Source organism: Chinchilla lanigera, unplaced genomic scaffold (genome assembly GCF_000276665.1).
Source record: "Chinchilla lanigera isolate Chin_1 unplaced genomic scaffold, ChiLan1.0 scaffold00056, whole genome shotgun sequence".
In the NCBI taxonomy this organism is placed as follows: domain Eukaryota; kingdom Metazoa; phylum Chordata; class Mammalia; order Rodentia; family Chinchillidae; genus Chinchilla; species Chinchilla lanigera.
This window is the reverse complement of record NW_004955457.1, coordinates 15,793,657-15,803,344: the sequence shown is the minus strand read 5'-3', so window position 1 is coordinate 15,803,344 and position 9,688 is coordinate 15,793,657.

Genomic DNA, 9,688 nt, shown 5'->3' with positions numbered 1-9,688 from the left:
GTGTTTGGGGTTGAGGCGTGTGGAGTGCGGTGTGAGTGTGCGTGCGCGACCTCCTCCCAGGCTTTGCGGGATGGTGGCAGGCGGTCAAGGCGAGCGGGGAGCTAGGGGAGGGAAAGAACAGACGACCGAAGGGAGGAGTGGTGGGTGGGGGGCTGGGGTGGAGGCGGCCGGAGGGACTACCTGATAGAAATCTGCGAAGATGAGAGATCGAGGGGAGATGGGAGGGCAGCCGGGAATGCACTAGAGTTGGCGTGGCCTGCGAGGGAGGCTAGGACGTAGCCCCGCGGCCGCGCGAGGTCAAGGCCGTGGACCCAGGGCGCGCGAGGCCGGGGCGCAGGTGGGCGCCGCCACGCACCTGGCCGCGCACACGAGGGGTCGAGCTGGCCAACCTCGGACGCACAGAGGCTAGAATTTCTTCTGCTGTACCTACGCTCAACAAGTTCACGCCGGGTCACGGATATCTCATTTTTTAAAATGACGAGGTTAAGGTTCCTGGCGAGAATGGGATTAAATTGCCCCGGATGGGGGCGGGGAAGGACGAGGAAGTCTCCCTCAAATCCATGTTTGCTTCTAAAAAAATCGAAGGGTAGGTGAAGTTTGAGGGACCGTTCTCATTCGAAAAGGGTGTCCTCCTACTGAATCCTCATTTTTTTTTTTTTTGACCGGAGCCAGGGTGCATATTTTGATAGCAAGCAGAACACTTTGGCTGTGTCCTGCGTTTAGATGGAAGGACTATAAATATGATGACCCTCGAGGACCAGGTGCGAAGGCTTCTGCCAGGCATGTGGGACTAAGTTCTTTCAACCCCAAGGGCTTCCAGTTAATGTATATTTTGGGAAAGCGTCTGAAAGCAGCCCCAACTCAAAGGTTCGGGATTTCCCATCAATATTAGTGCCTGCGTGGGAGCAAACCTCACGCCCGCCACTGAAAGTCCCTTGGTCTTGAGTCATGAGCAAAGTTCTCTTCAAAAGTTGTATTGCTCTTCCTAAATCAATACATTTCACGAAACTGTGGGGAAAATTGCACTACTGCTTGGAGAACGTGCAAGAGCTACACATGACAAAAAGCCTGGCACTCACAAGGAACCGCGGGTCACCACGGAGGTGCCCAGCCTTTCCTACATTTGGGGGCCTATCTGCAACGTGTTGTGTGTTTTCTTGTATTACTCCATGTTTTGAATTCATTTGAGTTAGCAGTAAAAACAGGCAAACAAACTTGCTCAATTTGTTTTGAGTGCTAAATCCCTTCGCTTTGAAATCGCTAACAGTCGGCAGATGGGTTCATTTTGTGCAAAGGGTTAGTTAGCTTCTTCAGCCACGAAGAAAACTGACGCGAGACTTACAGGCTGAGCCATTTCCACTCTGCCTAACATCCATGGAAACTAGAACTTTCTCTTTTCTACTCAGTGGAAATTTAAAGTGGTGTTATTTTAAGGAGAGAGAAACTGGGGGGGGGATACCCACATGCCGTTTTATAATTTTCTTTTGTCTCCTACAATTTTTATTTCTCCCTTTTGAAATCTTTCCGAGGTAAGAAAAATCAAATTTCCCCAAACCCCACAATTGAACTCCAGTCGCAATACACTGGATAATGTCCGAGAACAACGTTTTTCTCTCTGCCCAACAAAGATATTTTGCTGTCTCCCCGCCCTCCGGGGTAATGGGCTCATGCTCCCTCCACTTCTCCTTTTATTTTCTTTTCATTTTATAGAGATTAAGCGAACAGTCTCGCCTTCAGCTGGTGGCGAGGGTGGGGAATGTCACAAAAAAGTGGAAGAGTGCACAATATCAAAGGCAGGAAGATTCAGAGTCGAGCGGGGAGACTCAGGGAAGGGGACAGGCTCTGCTTCTGCGGAAGCGCACAGGTCTGCGCGTGCAACCCCCTTTCCCTTTGCAGCCTTCAGAGGTTTGCAACCAGGCCGGGCTGCAGGGGATCGGGGAAGCTCACGTTCCCTGCCCCCCTTCCGTCTGGAGTCTCTCCCGCCCGCCCGGGCCTGTTTAACCCCAACCCCTGCCATCGCGCCACCGCACTGAGCTTTTGGGTCCCCGCCTCGCACAGCGCCTGTGCAGCTGAAGTGAGCAGCTGGTGGGAAATGCAAATGGTTCCTGGAGAAATAGAAGATACAGAATGATTCTCATTCCCTCCTCGAGTGTGTGGAAGGAGCTGGACATACGTTTCACGCTCCTAATCCTTCTTTTACATTTTTAGTCATACTCCTATTAAACAACTAATTAATGCCCAGAATCACCAGGGAATACATTAGGCATGCGGCGGAGAGGAAGGGTGCTGGGGGGCTACAAACCACCGAGCTGATTTAAGACGTGGATATCAGGTTTTTCCCTCGTCAAAGCAGTCGTGGAAGAGTAGGTCGTGTGGATTGTATTTAGATTCTGATTACAACTTCGAATTAGAAGGGGGGGGGTTGAGGGAGCGTCCCGCAAAGCAAGCAATTCCCTATCCTGCAGATGTAAACAAGATTGAAGCATCAAAGGTCCCAGCTCCTAAAGGGCCAGATCGCCTGGGCTGGGAGCCGGGCTGGGAGACCCTGACCTGTGTATCTGTGAATTTCAAGGATGTTACACTTTTACATAAACAACTCCAGTGGATCCCTTGGAAATTCCTGGTAAAATCAACCTTTCTAGACTATTTTAAAAACGTTCCCCCTCTTCAAGTTGATATCCTTTTTACTTTTACAAAATTTTGAACTAGATCTAAAGATAATAGTTTTGCAGTGAACCAGCACATGGGGTCATTTTCCTCAGCCAATCTTTTGGCTTTTCAATTATTTGATTTAAGGGAGGGGGCAGAGAATTAAACATAGCTGGCAAAACCAAATATAGGAAGAGCGTGCTGGTTAAATGAATTCAGAAAAATTTTAGGGGGCTTCTGAAATATATTCCTTTCCCCAATATTTTGAAGCAAGTAAGAGAACAGTTAGAATAAGAACCAAAATAGGGAAGCTCAGGAAAGGCAAAACTTTTGTGATCAAAGCAGGGAAAACCAAGGACAAACATGGGGTGACCTGGGCCAATTCCCTCTCACCCCAGAGCCAGGATTTGGGAAAGGTACAGTAATATTTCAGAGCCCGCGGTGATGGGCTGCGTGCTACCATTTACTTTCTTCACTCTGGATTATGATCTCAACCTTGGAAAGCGATTTCCCCAGCTCCTATCTCACAACAAGCGAGTATGTAAATACCAGTGGCTGGCGATGTTTAACTGCCTCAAACATTATTGATTTGTTGGCTCTTCTAAATTCTCTCGCCAGTCCAGATCTTGTTTCCGAATTGTCTATTCCAGAGGTTTGATCTGTGTCTCCGATGTTACAATACAATAATTGTTTTTTTTAAAAAAGGTATTTAAGATGAACCGATTGATTTGCATATAAATTAAAATTATTATGCTTTGCCTATTCCAGTGTTTTATAATCATTTTGAAATTAGTACTTAACCACTTGAGCTAAAAGAATATATAAATGTCTGTATTGACTCACTAATGAATTACCTAATTAAAACGTCTGAGGGATGCTGCGCGCTGGAAAGATTGTTCAATCAAGACTACTTAGGGGAGGGACGGCTTTTGAAGGGGTGCCGCACCCAAATCTGGGACTCAGCACGGAGCTTATGATCTTTCCTAGCTTTAATTTTGGGGGACAGGTCTTTTTCCTCTGTGGTTCATATTTTTGTGCTAATTCGTAAATCAGTGGAATAAAAGGAACAGTCCGTGGATGGCGGTGGCTCAGGACCTTTGCAGTGCCAGGGACCGTGCCGTTCTAACCCAGAACGGTGACCGCAGGGGTGCGGGCCCCCAGGCCTGGAGGGCGATGGCCCTGTCGTGGTCCTGCAGCTGGCTGGGAGAGGGCGGCAGTGCGCTCTCCGCGGTCGCGGAGCGGAGCCTGAGCCGACGTTCGATAGATATGCTAACTGAGCACTTACCTTCGTCCTGAGAATAGGAATAAAAGGTAGCTCTTCTGAAGAGAGGCAGCGGAGGCGCGCTACAGGAGTTCAGAAAAGGCTGGCGGCGAGGAGCTGTAGCCTGGGGGGCAGCCGACCTCCCCTTTCATTTCAAGCACTTATTGATTTGCTGTTGTCATCTTTGGCGACGCAGAAGGACACTTGAAAGAATTTCTGATGGGGCTCTGATCTGAGAAAGGAGGTGACCTGCCCAGGCCCCACCAAATTCTTAATTACCACATCAACTGCTTTTCTATCCGCCCCCCCACTTCCCCGTGGTAACCGAGTTTGATTATTCTTAACTTTTTAGTGATTCACAAACTCCCTTACCTCTCACTGGTTCCCTTCCGCTGCGGAGTTCTCTCCAAACCTTGCCCCTTTCCCCCTTTTCCAAGGTAGGGCTTGTGTATAGATTCCCCTGACCTTTGGCACATCGGAGCCCTCCGAAATCTCTCAATCTTTTCAGATATGAGGATGGGAGGCTCCACCCTCTCTACTGTGTGCTCACTCAGAGATAGGAAGACTTATTATCCAGCTTGCCCTCCAGCCCAGGGGACCCAGCAGATGTTCCCTTCTCAGTTCCTCTCTGAGAATCTGAAAGGCCTGCCTGATCTCCGCACGGACCCTACCCCTGCCCAGTCTCAGCGCTCTGAGCGTGTGTGCAAGTGTTCCCAAAACATCTCCATCCACATTCCTTGCCAAATCATAAATAAAGGGAAACTAATGCCATAGATTGGTTTGTAGATGGCTTCAGCAGTCCGAGTCCCAGTTTCAGAATTCTTCAAGCACTGCTGGCTGTCCTCTGCCCTGAGAACCATTCTAAGGGCTCACTGGAACCCACATTGTGGGACAACAGGTAAAGCCAAACTGAAACACAGAATAACTTCAGGATCACTTCATGAACACACAAATTGTATTTCTGGGATTTGCTCACAACCATTGAATTTTAGTATGTGCAGAATTAGTCAAAATTGCCAACACAATAAATGGTATTGGGGAGACAAATTCCTTGTCTCATTAATGAAAGACCCTCAAAGTCTATTACTTTTAGTGTTTTAACTTCATTTATAATTGTAAATAAGACACAAACTTTATATAATTTATATCCACAAATATAAATTTCCACTAAAAAGCTATGTAGAATTTCTTTTAACTTCTGATAGTAATTTCAGAAAATGAAACCACAGAGAATTATCTGAAATGGGTAAGTCCTTTGAACTGACTACTGCTGTGGACTCAGGAGTATATCATTCTTCATGTGTGCCCTTTTTGTACTATCTTGCCCTATCTTGTAGTGCCTGCAAGTCCTTACCAGGCCTGATATCATATTTTGGGTCCACATTCATTGTATAAAATTCTATTACTGTGCTGATTTTAAAATAGCTTGTTCTGCCAGCATAATATAGATTCAAATAACAAAAAATTTTTTGCTTAATATACAAAGTCCCCAGTTTTTACCTCTTTTAGAATTTACAATTAAATTCTTGAAAGTGCCAATAATCTGTATTTCTTTTGCTTCTTCTTTTCCTCTCCTCCTCTCCCCTCCTTCTTCCTCTTCCTCTTTTTCTTCTAAGAGTGGGTTGGATTCCAGATAAGACATCATACACCATCACACATAACAAAACCCCAAAGTTAAAAACATTTCTTCTTGTATAATTATTGGTCCATGGGATGCTTCTGACTTATGCAGCATCATCCTACAAGTGTACCTTCTAAATTTTCTTCAAGTGCCTAGCAAGAGTGTGAGGCAGCTTGGACAATTTATCTCTGGGGAGATCTTCTATTTGGTTGGCTCTTGGTTCCTGGAGAGATGGACTAATTTCTAGCATGAAACTAGACGGGGTACAGGAAGTTGGCAGCCACTTCAGCCACAATGTGAGCCATCACTCCCTCCCCGAGTTTCCCTTTAGTTGAGGCACTGTTGTTCCCACAATGGGATCTCAAAGCATTTGATATGTGTAGCAGGTTCCCTGGTTTTCACCTTGGACTTATTTGGAAGGACTCTGACTGAATGATGGATGTCTCATAGCTGTGGTTCTCACATTTATTATCATACTCTCAATATTTGATGTATTTAGGGTAAGTTGTTCTGTCAGTAAGCTGGAGCATACAGAAAGATGGGGGCATGTAAGGACTCAGCAAAACTCAGATCCAGGCAGGGTAGGACTCTGTAGTATGGCCAAACTTCTTGTTTCCCCAGTTGGCTACCCTGAGCTTCTGGGGACCATGAGAGGAAGTCTCTGGTGAGTGAGGAGTGATGGAGTCTGGGTATTTGAAATAACACCTATTGAGAACAGAGGGAACCAGGAAATCCCATGCGTACATGATGGATCTGGTAACTTAAGTTAGTAATTGTCATGAGTAACACTTTAGAGTTTTTAGTTTATTTAGCCATTGTGCTAAGCACTGGTGTTCCTCATCACATTTCTTTCTTATATCAACACTGCAAGGTAGGTACTGTCCTTTTACACATGAGTACAGTGGAGTGGGGCTGAGGTTCTCATGTCACCCAGCTGGGAAGAATACAAGCTTATAACCACTAGAGTGGAGTGCTAAGAAATTATTCAGATCATACAGCTGTTAAATGGTGCAATGGTAACTTGAATCTAGATTAGACTAACTTTAAGGTCCCAAATGTTAATCAGTAGAGTGTAGTGATGGCAACCAGACCTGGAGGATCAATCTTCTGGAGGGGACAAATATAGAACTTCAATGTAGATCATTTCCAAAAACAAAAGGGAAATGGAGAGACAAGGAAAATCAAGTTTATTATTACCTGGGGGATGGAGAAAGTCAGAAATGTTCTAAGTGCCAGAAAGGAGGAAAGGCAAAAAGGATTGGATGAAAGAGAGCAGAAAAAGCAAACGATTATTGGCCCTGGGCAGTTTATTCCAAGAAAGGGAAAGGTAAATTTAGATATATTTCTGAGCCATAGGAAAATTGATGTTTAGATTGTGGCTGGTTGGAGCCTAATGCAAAATCTCAGGAATCAGTCTATAGGAACTCTTTCCCACAGGTTCTAAGGGAGAGTAAGATCTGTGAATTGGGCTTAAGAAATTTTATACTTGTTCCAAAGGGAAACAGAAGTAAGGGCTGAGTAATAAGAACATCTGTATTGCAGAAACATGCAAATTAGGAGGGGAGTGCAATCTAGAAAAACCTGTTAGGAACCTGGCCATTGTGCTAAACCATGTTAGGCTCAAAAGAGAAATGAGACTTTTACCTATCATCACACATACTCATCTAGTTTGCTGTGGTAAATTCCATTACTGTGGTAAGGTCATCTGAAATCTTAAGCAAGATAACTTTCTGTGCTGAAGAGCTTTTGGATGTAAGGGGTGTCAGGGGACAAATGCAGGGGTGAAGATCATAATCCTAAGGACACTACCTCTGGGGAGCAATGCTGAGTCACATCTTCCTGGCTGTTGGTAGAAGTGAGCCAAGGAGGAATGCCAAGCATCCTTCTACATGTTTTATTTCATCAAAATGAGCTGGTGGCTGATCCCAAAGGTTTTTCCTGTTCAAGTTTGTCCCATTATTGAAAATGACTTCAAAACTGGGTCTACTTTTGGTTTCTCTGGAGGGGATAATAAATGTTCACATATCAGTGGCCTTGGACTTTTAGATGTCCCAGGAGAAAGAGAATGGAAGAATCAATCCAGTGTTATTTTTTGACAAAAATTCACTTATTCCTTTCTGCTACGTATAGGCAAATGACATGAGGAATGGGGGCAGATCCAGAAAAAGGGTAGGTGAATTCATTGGAGGGAATCTCAGCCTGTGCTGTGCAAGAATCAAGATGATCTCCTCCAGAATGCCATGGTATTTTTAAAAGTAAAGGTTGAGAGTACACAGAGCTTTGTAATTTGTCTCTATGTCAGGGATCTCATAGTATCTTTCTAAATGGGAAAGAAGAATTAAGGTCCGTAGAAAGAAAACCTGAAAAAGACCTGTAGATGCCTCTCTCCTCAACCTGTGTTTAAATTACTTCTAGAAAGATAAAAACTACCTTTGTTAGCAAAGAAAGCCCTAAGGTCCCCTGGAAAAGTACGCTGGTACTGTGTAATTTCACTTTCACACTGTATGTCTGTTTATTGACAGAACTCTAATTACTGAAGAAAATGATGTTATATCAAATAGCTTTAATTAATACAGAGCCTGCTTTCCCGGGCTCTCTTCTTGTGTCTTTTACTCAAGTAGGGTACATGAAAATTTTACTAATCTCATTTGAAAGCTGGAAAGCAGAAACTTTTCGAGAGTTATACCTGCTTGGGTAGGACTAAGTTAAAAACAAACTCAAAACATTCTGTGTTCAGGACTTTTTCTAGCAAATATATTGCTTCTTTCTGCCTGAGTACGGGACACATTTGATTGTAACACTATCTGTCCTTCTGTTTGTCTGCCTGTCAGTAGTTTATCTTTTAATCCATCAATTTATCTCCTAGCTAGTTTCCTAATACACCATAAGTTAGCCAGTGTTGATAAAATTTCACCCTTATCATGAGTGCTACTTTAGCAGATCGAGATGGTTGTCATATTTTTCAAATATCACGTGTAACTAACAGTGCTGCTACTGTTTAAGTGTCATGATTTTGCCCTTATCTGGAAACTGTGCACATGCCACACCTTCTGTCACCAGGGCAACCGCCCCCACTCATTAGGATTTTTGATATTTGTTCTATGTCTTGGGAGGAAGCTGATCATGGTGTTCTTATCCTTCTCAAGGCTGTAACAATTACCTTTTGTTTAGATGTATCTTTTCTCACAGGTAGGGCGTGGTTGTTTTCTGAACCCGACTTCATGAAACTGAAGATTCCCTGAAAAATATTTAAATTTTCTAGGAGAAAATGTTGTACATAATCCTGGAATAAATATGACTTTATATATTCTGCCTTTATCTGAATACAAATGTTCTTCTCTCTTTCAAATTGATATATTTGAGGCTGGGGATTTAGCTCAGCAGCACAGTGTCTGCCTGGCAAGCGTGAGGTCTTGAGTTCGATTCCTGGTATGGGGGGGAGAGATATATTCCAAAAAGTTTTAGTGAAATTTGTTTTTCCTGAATATCATTTATGAACAAAAGCAATAGAACTCTTCAAAAGATCATGTTATCATAAATAGATGCAATTCTTATTTATCAATGAAAAATTAAGCCAGACACAGAAAGAAGAATACTAGGTCATCTTCTGTGCAGTGGAATCTACAAAAAGTTGGACTTATCCCAGTAGAGAATAGCTTGGTAGCTACCCTAGTCAGGTCAGTAGTCTGAAGGAGCATATTAGTTAAAGTGTACTTTACTCCGGCTAGACAGGAGCAATCTGCTCAACTGACTTACAGTCCAGCCTGGTAGCTATTATTAATGACTATATATTGTATTCTTTAAAAATGTAAAGACTGGATATTAAGTACTCTCACTACAAAATGGTAACCATGTTGAGAGAGTGCATTTGTTCATTAACTAGATTAAACCATTAAAATCATGTTGTACATAATAAACACGATAGGATTCTTCCCCATTTTCCTTTTTGATATTTGCTTTCCTTATCCTCCCAGAGATATTTTGATTTCCCTCTCTTTGAGACAGCAGTTGTGAACCTCACAGGTTAAAGATGTATCCTCATAACTTCTTGCTTTTTACTTTTTGCCACAGTGGATAAGCTTTCTTTTGGCAAAGAGTTGATGTCATCTATCAGTTTCTGATTTTAAATATTAAGTAATCTACAAAACTCAATAACA